Source organism: Amblyraja radiata, chromosome 18 (assembly GCF_010909765.2).
Source record: "Amblyraja radiata isolate CabotCenter1 chromosome 18, sAmbRad1.1.pri, whole genome shotgun sequence".
NCBI lineage: Eukaryota > Metazoa > Chordata > Chondrichthyes > Rajiformes > Rajidae > Amblyraja > Amblyraja radiata.
The window spans coordinates 2,384,519-2,405,273 of NC_045973.1; the positions used below are offsets into that span (position 1 = coordinate 2,384,519).

At 46.2% G+C, this 20,755-nt stretch overlaps 1 protein-coding gene across 8 annotated transcripts in view; it reads right to left on the reverse strand.

Moving 5' to 3' along the window:
- The window catches only part of erc2 (ELKS/RAB6-interacting/CAST family member 2), a 569,575-nt gene that overhangs the window by 544,397 nt on the left and 4,423 nt on the right, over positions 1 to 20,755 (reverse strand). For all 8 annotated transcript variants that reach the window (XM_033036569.1, XM_033036567.1, XM_033036568.1 and 5 more), the window contains exon 2: positions 8,828 to 9,013. The gene's annotated coding sequence lies outside the window, so the exon portion shown is untranslated. The remainder of the gene's footprint in view (positions 1 to 8,827; positions 9,014 to 20,755) is intronic.

Sequence of the window (20,755 nt, forward strand, 5' to 3'; positions counted from 1 at the left end):
ACGTGCAAACTCCACACAGATGGTGCCCGAGATGAGGATTGAACCTGGGTGGCTGGTGCTGTGAGTCAGCAACTCTGCCAGCTGCACCACTGGGCTGTCCTACTGCTAAAAAACATCACTGCTTGAAGAAGGGTCCCGACCCGAAACGTAGCTAATACGTATTAAATCAGCATCCGCCGATCCTTCCTACATGGTCTCTCCAGCGAGAGCTGTGCAACATCCTCTCTCACTACTCCCCGTCATTCCTCCTGCTCGCCGACTCCACAACCACGATATAGCCCAGACTCGTTATCTAGTCTACATTTCCCTTGATTTCCATCCCCTTTGCCTCGTTTTCACACCTTACACTTCATTGGCCCTTAACTCCAAGAAGACCAAGGAGCTCATTGTAGACTTCAAGAAGTCCAGGGGCGGCACGCACACCCCCATCCACATTAACGGGACGGAGGTGGAACGTGTTTCTAGCTTCAGGTTCCTGGGAGTCAACATCTCCGATGACCTCTCTTGGACCCACAATACCTCAACTCTGATCAAGAAGGCTCACCAGCGTCTCTTCTTCCTGAGGAGACTGAAGAAGGTTCATCTGTCTCCTCAGATCCTGGTGAACTTCTACCGCTGCACCATCGAGAGCATCCTTACCAACTACATCACAGTATGGTATGGCAACTGCTCTGTCTCCGACCGGAAGGCATTGCAGAGGGTGGTGAAAATTGCCCAACGCATCACCGGTTCCTCGCTCCCCTCCATTGAGTCTGTCCAAAGCAAGCATTGTCTGCGGAGGGCGCTCAGCATCGCCAAGGACTGCTCTCACCCCAACCACGGACTGTTTACCCTCCTACCATCCGGGAGGCGCTACAGGTCTCTCCGTTGCCGAACCAGCAGGTCCAGGATTAGCTTCTTCCCGGCGGCTGTCACTCTACTCAACAACGTACCTCGGTGACTGCCAATCACCCCCCCCCCCCCCCCCCCCCCCCGGACACTTATTATTATTTATTCAAATCATTTGCTATGTCGCTCTTCCAGGGAGATGCTAAATGCATTTCGTTGTCTCTGTACTGTACACTGACAATGACAATTAAAATTGAATCTGAATCTGAATCTGAATCTGAATCTGAATCTGATCTCTCTCTCTCTCCTCTGACTCAGTCTGAAGAAGGCTCTCGATCTGAAACGTCATCCATCTATCCAAAGATGCTGCCTGTCCCGCTGAGTGCCTCTGGCTTTTTGTGCCCGTCCTCCTCCAGAGATGGTGTCTGATCCGCTGAATCGACCTGCCCTCCCGCCCGCCTGCACTGAGATATCTCTCATTCTTCAGGCTGGGCTCGTACTGCTCGATCTTTCTCATAGACAACTCCCTCGTTGCAAAAATCAATGCCGTGAAGCTTTAAGTCAACGTAACCTTTTTCAAATTAAGAAATCAAAACTGTATCCTTGTGTCGTGCAGAGTGAGAACGTCTCACTGCCATGGTCCCAACAAATAATGCCCCAAATGTGTGTTCCATGCAAGATTCCAGCATTGGCACTTCCTTGTGTCTGCCAAGATGGACAGTCCAACATTTGGCCCATAACCCGCTAAACCTTTGCTATCCATGTACCTGTCCAAGTGTATTTGGATTGGCTAGTACGCAACAAAAGCTTTTCACTGTACCTCAGGACACGTGACAATAATCTAAACTGAACTTTAAATGTTGTTACAGCATCTGCCTCAACTACCTCGTCTGGCAGCTCGTTCCATTTACCCATCATCATCTGTGTGAAAATAGTTGCCCCGCAGGTTCATATTAAATCTTTCCCCTCTCGCCTTAAACCCATGTCCGCTGGTTCTCGATTGCCCTATGGGTAAAAGACTGTGCTCCGAACTTATCTATTCCAAACTCTTATTTGTTCTGTCCGTTAAAACCAGTCTTCCACCCACATTCCCATCACCCCACCACTACTTCAGCAACAGCTGATCAGATGCCTCTTGGAAAAACAAATACTTGGCATGTACATCACACTTCAGGTAAGGACCATCTGCCGGCTCTCCTTTATCCACCCTATTAATTACACCCTCAAAAGATCTAATTAAATTTGTTAAACACGGTTTTCCTTTCATAAAACCACCTGCGCTGGCCCAGTGGTGTTGCCGTGATCTGGGTTTCGATGCTAATTGCCACTGCACGCTCTTCCCTTGAGCGTGGGGTTCTCCTGGGTGCTGGTTAATAGATAATTGACTACTGGGTATTATCCCTTGCGTAAGGTTGGTGGGGAAAAAATCGGAGGGAAGTTCATGGGCAAAATACAAAGTGCTGGAAGAACTCAACTGGGTCAGGCAGCATGTGTGGAGGGGAGGGATAGGCAAGATATTGTGTCAGGACCCTTCTTCAGACCGCTCTGGTTTAGTTTAGTTCAGAGCATGGAAACAGAGCCCTCGCTACACGAGTTCCCATCGACCAACGATCACCTATCCACTAGTTCTGTCCAACACAGATGGGGACAAATTATATATTAACCTACAAACCGGCACGTCTTTGGGATGTGGGAGGAGACTGGAGCACCCGGCAAAAACCCACGGGGTCACAGGGAGAATGGAAGAGTATTGGCAAGTGGGATAACCTAGAACTATTGTGAATGGGTGATCGATGGTTGCTGTGGACTTAGTGGTCCAAAGAGCCCGTTTCGTAAGGTCGTAACTGACAGGAGCAGAATTAGGCCATTCGGCCCATCGTCCGTTTAATAAACATGCAGACCGGTTGCATCGTGGCTTGGTTCGGCAATTTGAGCGCCCTGGAGAGGAAAAGACTACAAAAAGTAGTAAACACTGCCCAGTCCATCATCGGCTCTGACCTCCCTTCCATCGAGGGGATCTATCGCAGTCGCTGCCTCAAAAAGGCTGGCAGTATCATCAAGGACCCACACCATCCTGGCCACACACTCATCTCCCTGCTACCTTCAGGTAGAAGGTACAGGAGCCTGAAGACTGCAACAACCAGGTTCAGGAATAGCTACTTCCCCTCAGCCATCAGGCTATTAAACCTGGCTCGGACAAAACTCTGATTATTAATAACCCATTTCCTGTTATTTGCAGTTTATCAGTTTATTTATTCATGTGTGTATATATTTATATCATGGTATATGGACACACTGATCTGTTTTGTAGTAAATGCCTACTATGTTCTGTGTGCTGAAGCAAAGCAAGAATTTCATTGTCCTATACAGGGACACATGACAATAAACTCACTTGAACTTGAACTTGAATAAATAAGCCTTCCACAGCCAAAGCATATAAATCTCCTACTCACAAGACACGCCTGAAACCCCAGCTTTGCGACCAAACCTTTGACCAACTACCCCGATCTGCCCATCAACCCAACCTGTTTGAAGATAGCAGTCTGAAAAAGGGTCCCGACCCAAAATGTCATCTGTCTTCTTCTTCTTCTTGCGTATGGCGTGCACAGCCTAAAGTTGTAGGACAACTTGTTCTATTTGATCTTATTTGATTGTGCACGCCAGGTTGATTGCTTTCGTCGAAACAGGGTGGACCCCGTGAAGGTTGCAATCTCCCAGCCCGTCATCTGTCCATTTCTCTCCACAGATGCTGCCTAACCTGCTGAGTTGCTCCAGCAGTGACATTACAGCATTTGTAGTCCCTCGCGTGTGTTCTTGTGCTTATTGACACTCATTTGAAGAGCCTTGGGAAATGTGACTACTTTAATGGCTGTGCAGAATATAATATTATCACTAATGAGTCGGTCTAATTAAGTAACTCGAGTTTGTTCATTAAATGCAACCTTCCACACCAATCCACACAATTTGTAATCCTTGGAGAAATATTCACCTTGGTCCTCATTCCAGTTTATTCTCTCATACTCGTGAGCAGAGATGTAAGTTGTGTGAGGTTGCAGAGTTAATGCCCCAGTGTGAATGCTCCAGCATTCAAATAGGAAAATCCAGTCCATCGAGCTGAGGAAATCCACTCCTACCTAATTTATACATCTCTGCCTAATTTATCTCTGTAACATAGTGCCACAAGGATTACCTTTAATGAAAATGTTCATCTCTGGAGGGATCTGGTGGGGGGGGCACATGGTCGGTTGGTGAGGGCAAAATGGCTTTACATTCTTGGAAGACCAAAACAAAATGATGACTTCTGCAAGAACGCATCGACCTGCCAGGTAACCATTCTTTTTAACATTAGTTTATTTAAAACACATAGTGTTGGAGTATCTCATCGGCCATGAGAAGGAGGGGTGGTGGTGGTGTCGGCGGTAAGCGAAGGTTCGAAGGTCGGACAGCTGGCCGGGCTGCCGACCGCGGGGCCACGGGCGAGGCGCTGTTGCTGCTGCTGCTGCACTCCATGGGCTGCACTACGTCGGGACGGGTGAGGCGGGGCCGGACGTGGTGCTCTGACCCGACAGACCCCTCGACCCGAGTAGTAGCAGTCAAATACGGGACAAGGGCGGTCCCGTACGGGACAAACCAATGTAGCCCAATGTACGGGATGTCCCGGCTAATACGGGACAGTTGACAACCATACCATTGTATGAATTTTACATTCCAGTGTTTTATCAGTTATTCAACCTTAATGCCAAGGGATGTCAATGATGAGGCTAAGCGCTGATTTTAGACTGATCATTACACCGAGGCTGCGTTTATGACTGGGCATCGTGAAATTGTTTATTACTGGGCAAGGACTGATTACTTAATCCAAAGCTACACACCATATCGACGTCTGTCTGACAGACATTGTTACAGGATGGAGTCTGTCCAAGTTATTAGTTATTTCTGAAGACTTTTCTGCAAATAGAACTTATGTTTCTTGACTTGTTATAAAGTGGGAATTGAGAAATGCAAAACATACAAACGTGAAGGAAAGATAAGAATGATTGGATGCTCATGAACAATATTTGGGCAAATTCTAATGGAAACCAAATTTGCCCAAAATGCTGCATGATTTTGCAAAAACGCATGAGGACTCAGAGATTATTCATCCCCACCACCTATCGCCACTCACCATTCCATCATTCAGTTCAGAACCAGGGGCCACAGTTCAAGAATAAGGGGGAAGCCATTTAGAACGGGGATGAGGAAACACTTTTTCCTCACAGAGAGTTGCGAGTCTGTGGAATTCTCTGCCTCAGACGGCGGTGGAGACACGTTCTCTGGATACTTTCAAGAGAGAGCTGGATAGGGCTCAGGCGATAGTGGAGTCAGGGGATATGGGGAGAAGGCAGGAACAGGGTACTGATTGGGGATGATCAGCCATGATCACATTGAATGGCGGTGCTGGCTCAAAGGGCTGAATGGCCTACTCCTGCACCTATTGTCCATTGTCTATTCTGCTGACATGCTTTGGTATTTTAAAGCCACTATATAAACACAAATTATCTTTGATGCTAATGTTCAAGTAGGTAATATGGCGGTATTAAACCCTACGTTTTCTGAAGACACAAAACCAATCATGTGGTTAGTATTCCCAAAAATAACGGATGGCAGCGTCATGTTTGTTCACACATTAAACTTCCAAAATACCAACGTGATGAACCTACTAATTACAGCCTTCTCAGCCTCATTCAACTGATCAAAGCGTGAAAGGAGGAAAAAAAATATGGCAATGGAGACACACGGAACTGCAGATGCCTGAATCATGAGCAAAACACAAAGTGCTGGAGTAACTTGGCGGGTCAGGCAGTATCTGTGGAGGACATGGATTGGCGACATTTCAGGATAGGACCATTCTTGGAAGGCAATTCCCTGGATGTTTTCAAGAAAGAGTCAGATTTAGCTCTTAGCGCTAAGGGAATTGTATTGTATTGTATTGTATTCAAATGTATTGTCATTGTCTCAGTTAGAGACAACGAAATGAATTTCCCTTTACAGTCAGTATCATAAAAATTAATAAATAATAAAACATCTTAAAAATAAAATAGAATTTAAAAAAAAGCACAAACACAGAAAGTCCACGACACAACATAACACAATGGCACCAAGGTGAGGAAGGCACCATAGTCCAGCCAGCCTCCCCTCCGATCTTCCCAGGTGTTCACCCGTGGTCGGGGCCTTCCGAGCACCCGCAGTCGCCACCCCGGGCGGCCCGATGCTCAGGCCCTCTCGCCGGGCTGATGGAACGCTGACGCCGAACCCCGACGATGAAAATCCTCCTCAGCGGCACGGACTTCCCGATCAGCCGCCTCCTGCCGGAGTCCGCAGCTCCCGAGTCCGCAGGCCGAGCCGGGCAGAGTCGCAGGACCCCACGATGTTTGTCAGCGCCGCCCGCGTTGGGAGCTCCGCGAACCACAGCTCCAGGATGTCGGTGCCGCAGGCCCAGCACTCCGGGCTCCAGACGGCGATCCCCGGTAAGACATCGCCAGCCCCGCGATGTATCAGCGCTGTCCCGCCGCTGCTGGAGCTCTGGTCGGTCCAGACAGGAAAGGCCGCGCCAATCCAGTAGGTAGGCCCCTAATAGTCACATCCTCTCCAGGAAGTGACTGAAGGATAGTATCCCCCTTACCGTACCCTCTTCCCCCACATTAAAACATTTAAAAAAACATAAAATACACACTTCAACATAACAAAAAAAAAATAACAAAAAAAAAAGATACTGGGCTGAAGGTGGAGGCAGCTGGCACCAGCGCCACCGGAAGAATCAAGGGATATGGGGAGAAAGCAGGAACGCGTTACTGATTTTTGATAATCAGCCATAATCATATTGAATGGATGGCTCAAAGGGCCGAATGGCCTATTCCTGCACCTATTGTCTATGTTTCTATGTTGTCAGATGGGACAATGTGGGTGAGCAATTCTTTGGGATCGGAGGAAGTTAAAAAAAAAAAAAACCACAAAGCAAAGCAGATGTGATCATTCAAATGAATTTAGTAAAACAAATTGAATGCGGCAACTGACGGATTCACAGGGACCATATCCACAGTTGGACTGGCGCAATGTGGGAACGAAGGACTGCAGATGCTGGTTTACAAAAAAAAAGAGACAAAGTGCTGGAGTAACTCCGCAGGTCAGGAAGTATCTCTGGAGAACATGGATAGGTGACGTTTTGGGTCGGGACCCTTCTTCAGACAGACCGCTGAGTTACTACTGCACTCTGTCTCTTTTTTTGGACTGGTGCAATGCAATAGACAATAGGTGCAGGAGTAGACCATTCGGCCCTTCGAGCCAGCACCACCATTCAATGTGATCATGGCTGATCATCCACAATCAGTACCCCGTTCCGGCTTTTTCCCCACATCCCTCGAATCCTTTAGCCCTTTGAGCTAAATCTGACCCTCTCTTGAAAACATCAAGTGAATTGGCATCCACTGCCTTCCAAGAATGGTCCTAACCTGAAACATCGCCAATCCATGTCCATGTCAAGTTTGAAAAGAGGCGGCAGAGTGCCGTGGTTAATGGGGAACTGATCAGAGTGCGTAGCAATTGCGAATACAGATCCACACACAGCTTAAGCTCGGCATTTCTAATGATCAACATTTTTTATTCAACACCGATGGAGCACCTAGAGCCCCAATGGGAGAGTTTAACCATTGCAGCTTGGTGATGGCCAGAAGCAGATGGACAGGCTCTGGTTGAAAACAGAAACATGGCAGATTGGTACACAATGCAAAGCAATGCAGGAAAATTAAAAAAATAATAAAAAACAAAAAAAATAAAAACAGAGTGAATTCTCTGCCTCAGAGAGCGGTGGAGGCCGGTTCTCTGGATACTTTCAAGCGAGAGCTAGGTAGGGCTCTTAAAGATAGCGTCAGGGGATATGGGGAGAAGGCAGGAACGGGGTACTGATTGGGGATGATCAGCCATGATCACATTGAATGGCGGTGCTGGCTCGAAGGGCCGAATGGCCTACTCCTGCGCCTATTGTCTAGTGTCATATGTGGCGCCACCCGGTGGTTAGGCCACTTGCTGTGTGAACCCTCGGCAGTCGGGGGTAGGGTGACGTGACTGGGTTTGGCAGGAAGGAGTCGTCACGGGGTTTAGGAGAGTGCCCTGGTATATATAATGAACCCCGCTCGGCTCAACCTTCCCCCATTCGCGTGTGTGCCGTTCTCTTGTCTTTGACAGTAAAGATCTCTTTGTTTCACCACGCGTGGCTTGCTTATTCGCCCGCCATACATAAATGTTTAAACATAATGAAAGGCAACATGCAAGAACAAAGAAGAAACGATGGCCATGAATTTGGTGGACAGATCTTCTGCAACTTCATATGCACACACGCGAATGGGGGAACAATGAAGTTCATGAATTCTAGGAGCAGAATTAGGCCATTTGGCCCATCATCAACTCCACCATTCAATCATGGCTGATCTATCTCTCCCTCTCAACCCCATTCTCCTGCCTTCTCCCCATAACCCCTGACACCCGTACTAATCAAGAATCTATCCATCTCTGCCTTAAAAATATCCACTGACTTGGCCTCCACAGTCTTCCATGGCAATTCATTCCATAGACTCACCACAGCTCTGACTAACATAGAAACATATAAACATAGAAAATAGGTGCAGGAGGAGGCCATTCAGCCCTTCGAGCCAGCACCGCCATTCATTGTGATCATGGCTGATCATCCCCTATTAATAACACGTGCCTGCCTTCTCCCCATATCCCTTGACTCCACTAGCCCCTAGAGCTCTATCTAACTCTCTCTTAACTAAAGAAATTCCTCCTCATCTCCTTTCTAAAGGAACGTCCTTTAATTCTGAGGCTGTGACCTCCGGTCCTAGACTCTCCCACTGGTGGAAACATCCTCTCCACATACATTCTATCCAGACCTTTCACCCTTTACCCAAGCCTTCCTCTATTGAAGTGAATAAACTATGGAGAACACAGAGTGACAATGACTTACAGGTTGGAGAGAGTTCTCTGCAGTTATGTCTTGTCTCAGCGAGACTCCTGTTCCTGGAGTCAATGCATTCAAAAATCACAACTTGTCCTGCAGGGGAATGCTGAATTGCTGCCGCAATTGCACTTGAAAACCTCGGACCAATCCCACAGTCAAGAGCTCAACTTGTGTGTCCTGTGCCTTTATTATCTGGAAAATAAAGAAACAAAGGGATCCAAGGCTTTATCAAAGCTTCTTAAATATTTTCATAGCAGTAAGAAACATTCTTCCACTCAATCCCCCAAAATCATCGACTACCAATAATGCAATTGGAATTATATAAATACACTTGGAATTACAATAACTTGTTGTGTAAAAAACTGTAGTAACTGGAATCTGAATCTGAAATGCTGAGAAACTCAGCCCAGTCAAGATTCATCTGTGGAAAGAGAAACTAATTGACATTTCTCATCAAAAACCCTTCATCAGAATTGACAAAGAAAGGGAAGATAGACACAAAGTGCTGGAGTAACTCAGCGGGCCAGGCGGCATCTCTGGAGAGAAGGAATGGATGACAGAAAGAGAATGTGTTCTTCTTTCCTCAATTCTGAAAAATTCGGCAAGTATATCCACCTTTGGGTAAGAAACCGTGTCATCTCTGGGTGCCCGCTCTACCACCCACCAAATGGAGCTGTGTCAGGGCCTGGCAGACATTGACACCAACAGAGACAACAACCTGGCTGCTCAACACCCGGCTTGAGATCTAACTATTCCTTTGGTTTATGTTTCATTCGCAAGAAGAAGGTGGCAAGAAACAAAGATAATCATCGTCTAATACAAGCAGAATAACAACTTGACTCTTGCAATGAAATCCTCTTGCAGTGAAGATCGACATGCTGTTGCCTTTGTGTTTGCGCTCTGAGCTTGCACATTCATCTTCAGTGATTTGTGTACATGAACATCAACAAGTGAAAGGCTTGGATAGAGTGGATGTGGAGAGGATGTTTCCACTAGTGGGAGAGTCTAGGACTAGAGGTCACAGCCTTCGAATTAAAGGGATTCTTTTAGGAAGGAGATGAGGAGGAATTTCTTTAGCCAGTGGGTGGTGAATCTGTGGAATTCATTGCCACAGAAGGCTGTGGAGGCCAGGTCAGTGGGTATATGTAAGGCAGAGATAGATAGATTTTTGATTGGCACGGGTGTCATAGAAACATAGAAACATAGAAATTAGGTGCAGGAGTAGGCCATTCGGCCCTTCGAGCCTGCACCGCCATTCAATATGATCATGGCTGATCATCCAACTCAGTATCCCGTACCTGCCTTCTCTCCATACCCTCTGATCCCCTTAGCCACAAGGGCCACATCTAACTCCCTCTTAAATATAGCCAATGAACTGGCCTCGACTACCCTCTGTGGCAGGGAGTTCCAGAGATTCACCACTCTCTGTGTGAAAAAAGTTCTTCTCATCTCGGTTTTAAAGGATTTCCCCCTTATCCTTAAGCTGTGACCCCTTGTCCTGGACTTCCCCAACATCGGGAGCAATCTTCCTGCATCTAGCCTATCCAACCCCTTAAGAATTTTGTAAGTTTCTATAAGATCCCCTCTCAATCTCCTAAATTCTAGAGAGTATAAACCAAGTCTATCCAGTCTTTCTTCATAAGACAGTCCTGACATCCCAGGAATCAGTCTGGTGAACCTTCTCTGCACTCCCTCTATGGCAATAATGTCCTTCCTCAGATTTGGAGACCAAAACTGTACACAATACTCCAGGTGTGGTCTCACCAAGACCCTGTACAACTGCAGCAGAACCTCCCTGCTCCTATACTCAAATCCTTTTGCTATGAAAGCTAACATACCATTCGCTTTCTTCACTGCCTGCTGCACCTGCATGCCCACTTTCAATGACTGGTGTACCATGACACCCAGGTCTCGCTGCATCTCCCCTTTTCCTAGTCGGCCACCATTTAGATAATAGTCTGCTTTCCTGTTTTTGCCACCAAAATGGATAACCTCACATTTATCCACATTATACTGCATCTGCCAAACATTTGCCCACTCACCCAGCCTATCCAAGTCACCTTGCAGTCTCCTAGCATCCTCCTCACAGCTAACACTGCCCCCCAGCTTAGTGTCATCCGCAAACTTGGAGATATTGCCTTCAATTCCCTCATCCAGATCATTAATATATATTGTAAATAGCTGGGGTCCCAGCACTGAGCCTTGCAGTACCCCACTAGTCACTGCCTGCCATTGTGAAAAGGACCCGTTTACTCCTACTCTTTGCTTCCTGTTTGCCAGCCAGTTCTCTATCCACATCAATACTGAACCCCCAATGCCGTGTGCTTTAAGTTTGTAGAGGTCAGAGGTAATGTCAGAGGTAATGGGGCGAAGGTAATTAGGAGAGATAGATCAGCCATTATTGAATGGCGGAGTAGACTTGATGGGCCGAATGGCCTAATTCTACTCCTATCACTTATGACCTTAACACCTTTTAACATCTTTCTGAACATCAATATTTCTCAGTCTCTCACTATTTAAAAATTGCTGCACTTTAATAAAATAAAAAATAAACGAAAGGGGATGACCAACCGTTTTCAATGTGATACACCATCTGCCACATCAATAACTATTTGTATTGCCGCTCTGCATTTCTCTCACAACAGTCTTGTATTGTTTCTACCGAACTGCTGGGGTCCTAGCACATGGGTGGAAATCCTGGGGGGACAGGTGAATGTCTTCCCCCCCCCCCCCCCCCCCCCCCCCCCCCCGTTTTGTGAAACATGTCGCAGCAAAACCGAAGCCTCCGAAGTCAAGTCGCAGCCGCAGAGCCACCACAGCCTCTGAAGTCAGCCAGCTCCATGATGGCAAGTCCACAGGCACCACGACTGGAATCCTCAAGGTCGATTCCAGTTTTAGACCGCCAGCTCGTAGAATCTAGCAGCCCGGGACTAGGTGCAGTTCCCAGGTCGGCTCGCTTACCCCGGGACTGGCTGTAGCGCCCAGATCACCTGCGTGCCTCAGGACTGGCTGAAGTTCCCAGGTCGCAAAAACGAATTGAAAAAAAATACGCCTGCGGGCCGGATGATTTTGGGTTACGGGTCGAAAGTGATTTCCGTCCCTGCCAGCACTAATCCATGCAACATCTCCTTGGCCACAGTCTCCCAACCCCACAGTACTCATATCTTCCCATTGTTTCCTGTCCCTTAACCAACCCGCAATCCAAACCAGCACATCACCCACAATATTATGCACTCCAATTCTGAAAGTCCAAATCAGCTGGTTTACTCTTATTTATCCTGGTACAACCTCACAACAATTCCAGATTTGTCAAACAATTTCCCTTACATAAATCCATGCTGACCATGTAGGGAATGGAAGAGTACAGATTATAGTTTATCTTGCCATCATGTTTGGCACAGACATCGTGGCCCAAGGGCCTGTTCCTGTATTGTACTGTTCTGTGTTCTATGTAACCCAATTAAATTCCAGATGTCCCATTCCCACTTCTATAATAAGTAATAATGTGGTGCAAGAAATAAAGTGCTGGAGCAGCAGGAGAATATAGGGACATGGACACCATAGCGAACCTTCATAAAATGCTGACGTCTGCATCCATTTCACAGTGTCTCACTTGGAGATGCTCAGTATATTTTGACCGTTCCTTAAAATGCCCTCAAAATTGTTTTTTTTGTTTTAAATTGTGGATGATCAATAACTGCTACAATTCTCAGTGAGAATTCCCAGCACACTGATGCAATTATAAAGAAGGCACATCAGCAACTCTACTTCCTGAGAAGACTATGGAGATTCGGCATGTCAGAGGATTCTCCTGAACTTCTACAGGTGCACGGTAGAGAGCATGCTGACTGGCTACATCGTGGCCTGGTTCGGCAACTTGAACGTCCAGGAGCGGAAAAGACTGCAGAAAGTTATAACCACTTCCCAGTCCATCACCGGCTCTGACCTCCCCACCATCGAAGGGATCTATCGCAGGCGCTGCCTCAAAAAGGCAGCCAACATCATCAAGGACCCACACCATCCTGGCCACACACTCATTTCACCACTGCCATCGGGAAGAAGGTACAGGAACCTGAAAACTGTTAACGTCCAGGTTCAGGAACAGCTACTTCCCTACAGCCATCAGGCTATTAAACACAACAGCAAATAAGCTCTGAACAGCAACAGATTATTATTACTGTTGCACTATATTTGTTATTTATTGAGTATGTGTACATGTGTGTATATACACACTGAACTTTTGTTTTCTTCTCCCGTTATCTTTACATATTCGGTTGTGCTGCATCAAGTAAGAATATCATTGTCATATCCGGGACATAGGACAAGAAAACACTTTTGACACTCTGTTCTCATGACCAACACCGTGCAAATGGATGAATAGGCTGTAGTTGAGAATTGTTTGAGGAATTACTTTAAATTACAAAGCAGAAACAACAACGTTTTTCCAATTCGGGATGGTGTGAGACTTGCGTCCGCAGGCACTCTGGGCTTTTTGTCCCACCAAATACAGCTTGTGGGCTTGGGAAGGTGGTGTACAGGAGGTTGTATAACATGTTGAACACAGCATATAATGCAGCCATGCGGCACTATTGTTGAAACAACATTAGCAGCCGCAGTGCCGACTTAAGGCAGTTTGGTGCCAAACGTCAAGTATTGCTGGAACAGAAACCAAGCAACAGATTAAAGAATATTCCACAACACTCCCGACTTGGGCAATGAAGATGGTGGATAGGTTTTGGATGGACAACACAAAATTCACTTGCTGCAGAATATGCAATAACTGACCAGCTTTTACAGTGACAATTTTGGCGATCAATTCAATAGTTTCCAGTTAACAGTGACACCAAAGATGGTCCTCGTGAGAGATGCAACAATGGTCATATCATGTCGTTATTACACTGCCCGGTCCATCACTGGTACTGACCTTCCCACCATCTCAAGGATCTGCAGAAGGCGCTGCCTCAAAAAGACAGCCAGCATCATCAAGGACCCACAGCATCCTGGCCACGCTCTCATCTCACTCTTTACATCAGGAAAAATGTACAGGACTTCAATACTGTAACATCCAGGTTCAGGGACAGCTTCGTCCCAGCGAACATCATGCTCTTGGGCACAACAAACGGCAACTAAACTATGAACTACGAACTGTCTTGGTTGCCTCGGCACTTTTCTGCACTAAAATTGGAGTTTTTCCATTTTGTTGAACTTTTTTGCTCATTGTGTTATCTTTGAATACTGTGTTTATAGACCATTATGTTACCAGTTATATCGCAATTAAATACTCTTGAATGTCAAAAGGAGATAATGCTTTCTTGTTTTAACTTTGATTGACAGACAATAGACAATAGGTGCAGGGGTAAGCCATTCAGACCTTCGAGCCAGCACCACCATTCAACGTGATCATGGCTGATCATCCCCAATCAGTACCTGCCTTCTCCCCATATCCCCTGACTCCGCTATCTTTAAGAGCCCTATCTAGCTCCCTCTTGAAAGTATCCAGAGAACCTGCCTCCACCGCCTTCTGAGGCAGAGAATTCCACAGACTCACCACTCTGTGAGAAAAAGTGTTTCCTCGTCTCCGTTCTAAATGCCTTACTCCTTATTCTTAAACTGTGGCCCCTGGTTCTGGACTCTCCCAACATCAGGAATCCTGCATGTCCAAACCCTTAATAATCTTATATGTTTCAATGAGATCCCCTCTCATCCTAAATTCCAGAGTATACTGCTACTTAACAGGAGGAATGAAGATATCTTGGGGGGTTTAAGGCTAGAGGAGGTTCCTGAGATGGGAAGGCAAGAGGTCATGTGGGAATTTGAAATCAGGGATGTGAATTTTAAGATTAACATGCACCTTAAGGGAATCCAAGATTCCAAAGGCAGATACATTGTGTGCTCGTCCAATGAATCAATGTCTCCACCATTTGATGTTTTACTCAAATCTTTCATTAGAGGCAGACGGAGCACACCTTTGAAAGATGACAATGCACAGCTGAAATGTTAAAAATAAAAATGAAGGTTCAATGTTGAGTGTAATATGTCAATGTCAAATAAATTGTGCCCTGGAAGCTGCCACTCTGACAGTGATTGGAGACACAAGAGAATGCAGAAGCTAGAATCTTGAACATAAAACAACCTGTGCAGGAAGGAACTGCAGATGCTGGATTAAACCGAAGATAGACGCTGGAGTAACTCAGCGGGACAGGCAGCATCTCTGGAGGGAAGGAATGGGTGACGATTCGGGTCAAGACCCTTCAGTTTGAAGAAGGGTCTCGACCCGAAAAGTCATCCATTCCTTCTCTCACGTAAAAGAACCTGCCGGGGGAACTCAACAAGTCAGGCAGCATCTATGGAGGAAAATGAACAGAAGGGTTCCAACCTGAAAATGTCACCCATTCCTTTTAGATGTTGACTGACCCCGCTTCTTACTCCAGCTTTTTGTGTCTATCTTCGAGGGAAATGGACAATCAACATTTCATGTCGAGGCCCTTCTTCTGGACTAGACAACCTAATTTATTCCAACAGATTGGTCATTCACTATTTCCCGTTCATGAACCCAAGCTGATTGTGTTAATCCCTTTCATTTCCATGTGCCCCATTATCACTTCCTTATTGATAGATTCTAATATTTTCACCACCACTTTTGTCAGCCCAGTTCCTGACAAGGATCGTAGTACGTGTGATATTTGGACAAAAATATTTGAATCGATAAATATATTTCCCTGATAGACAACCCGAACGGCTACAATTACACAAGTTCCAGAAAATCAATGAGGAAAATAGGCCAGATGCGGGCAGGTGAGACTAGTGTGGATGTGGCATCTTGGTCAACATGGGCAAGTTGGGCCGGAGGGCCTGTTTCCATGCTGTACAACTTCATAAAACCATACCGATTTAAAAAACATTAATTACGAGAATTAAAGGATTAGCATAAATAACATTGACATTTCTGATATTTGCATGAATAAATGTGTCTCAAAGGAATACGCCTTCATATTTGACTTCAAGAGTAACAAAGAGCTAAAACCCATCATCTTTTCAAAGCAGATAATTTGGAAATTTGTTTGTTTTTTAAAATCAGTAGAATATTTTCATCATACTGTAAGTGTGACTTCAAGGAATTTTCTTACGAGGCAATAAGTTATTTAGCTTCTTCAACAAAGTGAGGGCAGCACTTGTATTTATTTATGTTATCATTCCTGAACACATTGCAGCAAAGAAGAGAAGGCTGCTTCACTCCACAACTGAGGGAGTCCTTGCTCGATTCAATCCGCATTCAACTTTTTTAGCACAACTTAAAATGTCACCTTGTCTGCCATCTTGACACTGACAAATGCATAGCAAATGATAAGGGATCTCATTGCTCAGTCTGTTCATGCACCCCGGCACTTCGGTGACTCTGGAAAGTGATCGGTATCGTGAGTTTGCGTTACGCAAAGCGGCAATGAGATGCCCGTCTGGGAATGTCGGGGCTCCAGACTGCAGGAGTACGTGCTGTGGGACGCACTGAAGCTTGGTACAGCCAACGGCAAGGCTCTGTGGGTGAGGACCACAGTCTCCTCCACATCGATGACGTGCAAGCCCTGATTCTAACCAACTTATCCGTGAAAGAGCAAACAGCAAACTGCTGGAGGAACCATCTCCCCAATGCTTTACTCATCGCTTTTCTCATCTCTCCCCCAATAACCTTCCTGCTGGCATGGAAGAGTAATGGGAAACTGTTTAGCCACATTGCTTCCTCCTCACAACCAAGGTCAAATCAACCTCTGATATTACACCTCAAACAACAGGAGAGGCATCGGCCTCTGCCAAGTTCTCTGACTGTTCCAAGGGCCAGTTATGCTATTGCAAGTACGAATTCCTTCTTCCGACCCCTGCTCCCCTCTGGCAGAAGGTACAGTGACTTGAAAACCCATACCACCAGATTCAGGAATATCTTCTACCCCTCCATTATCAGGCTTCTGAACGGTCCTTCCTTCAGCTCGTGTACGGTCCGATTCGCCTCTACCTCAATGAGGATATTGGACTTCATCCAAGCAACTGATGCGCTACGATGCTGAGAACTATATTCTGCACTCTGTATCTTCCCCTTTGCTCTACCTGTTGTACTCAAGTTGGACGATTGTATTTATGTATAGTATTATCTGATCTGTTTGGATAGCATGCAGAACAAAGCTACCCTCTGTATTTCAGCACATGTGACAGCAATAAACCTTATCCCAACATAATTGTTCCGCTGTTGGTTCATATGACAATTAAACACCCTGGACAATTTCTATTTGTGCCATATGTTCGAACTGGATAAGCCAGCTAATGTCAGTAACCTCTCTCAGTAACATTCCCTTCTTCGGGCTCTCATGGCAGGTAGGCAGGCAACATCATTTAAATGCCTTATATCAGTCCTAAAATACACACTTCACCCCAAACTACATTATAGGAGGAAAAAACTGGAACAGAGAAAATGCTGAAGGGAGGTTCACAAAGCTTCGCCGAAAAAAATTAGAACACCTCCATCAATTCATAAAAATCCCTGGTCCAAAACCATTTCAAATAATTGAAGGAGCATTTGAAGATAGACACAAAAAGCTGGAGTAACTCAACGGGACAGGCAGCATCTCTGGAGAGAAGGAATGGGTTGTCAGAAATCAGGAATCACAGGCGGGGAGTCGCGAGAGAGGGTGTTGCAGAACTCTCGTCGGAGAGAGGAGGAGAACTTCTTCAAAGCGAGGAGCATTAGAACGGAGACGAGGAAACACTTTTTCACCCAGTGAGTTGTGAATCTGTGGAATTCGCTGCCTCAGAAGACAGTGGACGACAATTCTCTGGATGCTTTCAAGAGAGAGTTAGATCAGGCTCTTAAAGATAGGTGGATATGGGATAGGGTGAGAAGATAAAGATAGGGGATATGGGGAGAAGGCAGGAACGGGGTACCAATTGTGGATCATCAGCCATGATCACATTGAATGGCGGTGCTGGCTCGAAGGGCCGAATGGCCTACTCCTGCACCTATTGTCTATTGAGATGGCTCTGAGAAAATGGTCTATATTCAAAACACAAGTAAGCCCTTTGGAAAAAGCAAAATGATTGCACCATCTGTGACAGCAATCACCCAACAGCCATCAAGCACCTCATGTGGTAAATCTGCAGATCCCTCGTAACCCAGAATAACAACCACGTTTACCTAGCACAATAATCTCAAACCCACCATGTGACCCACCACACGAGCTTCATTAACCACATTTACCCACCAGGTAAACCCACAACGTAACCCACAGACTTGGCGAGTCATCCACAACCTCAAGAAAATGTCTCAGTTAAGGGCCTGTCCCCACTTTCGTGACCTTTACAAGCGACTGCCGGCACACATGTTGAAAATTCAGCGGCGACCAGAAAGACGCTACGACTCTTTGGAGACCTCTCACGACCATTGGAGACCTCTCACGACCACGGTTGTGAGGGGTCTCCTATGGTCGTGAGAGGTCACCCGCGACATGTCGCCAGGGGTCGCCTGTACGGTCGTGAGGGATCTCCAAAGAGTCGTAGCGTCTTTCTGGTCGCCGCTGAGTTTTCAACATGTTGAACATTTCGGCGACTTATGACGAGTATCTGAAATCGCCTGTAACGGTCGCGTAAGTGGGACAAGCCCTTAAGGGAACCCAGCTGACTTCAACAACATTTGTATCAGACAATCCAGTGCGAATCGTGGAACTTCAACTTCGCAGCTTAGTGCAAAATAATTTTGAGCATTTACTCATCAATGTATCTGTGACATGGTAACTTAATTTATGCACACACATCCGAAATAGATTCACCTTTTATACATGGTAGATGGTTCACCATTGGGAAATTCACCAAACCATCAGGTGGAGAAGTCTAATGGTTTACCTTCTATTTAACGTTCACACATACCAACCAACCCAAATACAGTGTGCGCAGAGTTGCTATGCAGGTGTGCCACTTGCTTCATGTTCATGAGTGATAGGAGTAGAATTAGGCCATTCGGCCCATCAGGTCTACTCCGCCATTCAATCATGGCTGATCTATCTCTCCTTCTCAACCCCATTCTCCTGCCTTCTCCCCATAACCCCTGACACCCGTACTAATCAAGAATTAATCTATCTCTGCTTCAAAAATGCTGGTTTCAACCAAAAATAGACACAAAATGCTGGAGTAACTCAGCGGGTCAGACAGCATCTCTGGAGAAAAGGAACAGGCGATGTTTCGGGTCCATTGACTTGGTCTCCACAGCCTTCTGTGGCAATGAATTCCACAGGTTCACCACCCTCTGACTTTGTTGTTCCTCCTGTAAGTGCCCCTTGCCATGTGCATCATGTCCCCAAGAGGTGGAAGAAATCTCCTGGGCTTTCATCAGTATCGCTTTGTATTCAGCAAAGGATGAATCACCCTGGAGGACTTTTCCTCTCACACTTTGTTAATTGCATTTAACTTCCTCTCATCATCTCTCGTGGACAAAATATGCCAATTCAGTTGGTGGTGGGAATGAAACTTGCAAGTGCAACATCTACATGATTCAGCTGGATAAACACCACCCCTCTTCATCCGTACTTGTTTAGCAATGTTAGGCGAGTAATACAACTGAATGAGTCACGCGATAAATCTTTATGGTTGTACCAGTGTAGTATAGCTTTTAACGAGTTACAGTGGTTGCAGTGGTCAAAGTTAATATGATTACCTTAGTTTAAGAAAGAACTGCAAATGCTGGAAAAGTCGAAGGTAGACAAAAAAGCTGGAGAAACTCAGTGGGTGAGGCAGCATCTATGGAGCGAAGGAAATAATAATAATAATAATAATAATAATATCTTTTATTGTCATTGCACATCAGTGCAACGAGATTTAGTATGCAGCTTCCAAACGACGTCAAAAAAATAAATAAACTGTGCAACGTGGCCATCCGAGGGAGACAGTCCAGGGGGGGTGGGGGGCACTCAGCAGGGCCGGTTCAGAGCCGCTATAGCTCTAGGAATAAAGCTGTTTCTGAGTCTGGAGGTTCGGGCGTAGAAGGCCTTGTAACGTCTGCCGGAGGGAAGTAGTTCGAACAGTCCGTTACAAGGGTGTGAGGAGTCTTTATGGACGCTGACGGCCTTCCTGAGGCACCGTGTGTGGTAGATGCCCTCCAATGCTGGTAGCTCTGTCCCAATAATCCTCTGCGCTCTGTGGACGACGCGCTGAAGAGCTCTCCTTTCCGCAACGTTTCAGGTCGAGACCCTTCTTCAGACTGATGTCGGGGTGGGGGGGGGGGGGGGGGGGGCGGGACAAAGAAAGGAAGAGGCGGAGACAGTGGGCTGTGGGAGAGCTGGGAAGGGGAGAGGAAGGAGGGAGAAAGCAGGGTCTACCTGAAATTGGAGAAGTCAATGTCCATACCGCTGGGGTGTAAACTACCCAAGCTAAATATGAGGTGCTGCTCCTCCAATTTGCGGTGGGACTCACTCTGGCCATGGTGGAGGCCCAGGACAGAAAGGTCGGATTGGGAAAGGGAGGGGGAGTTAAAGTGTTGAGCCACCGGGAGATCCTCCGTCTACGCCGCATCTGCACCCAGGATGGAACGATGTGGCCAGTGGTGGGATCCCGTTGGAGGTGGTGAAAATGTCAGAGGATTATATGTTATTGGTGTTATTTTCTTCGTATCGAAGGATACTATTTTCCCTTTGTCACATTTAGTTTTTGGGAAGAGAAAGGTTGAGAAATCACCATTACAATTTTCCCGAACAATATATCAGACAGAAAGAGAAAAGCACACAATGTTCCTCTGGTTACAGTTAAAGAAGGCACCATGTGGTGGATTTGATTCAAATATTTCAGAGTATGTGCTCGCCAAGATTTGGAATAGGAGTGGTAGGATGTTGAACATTTCCTACTGCACTAGGCGCTTGCTGCTAAAGTTAAACGTTCCCATACAAGACACCTTCCTCAGTCCCA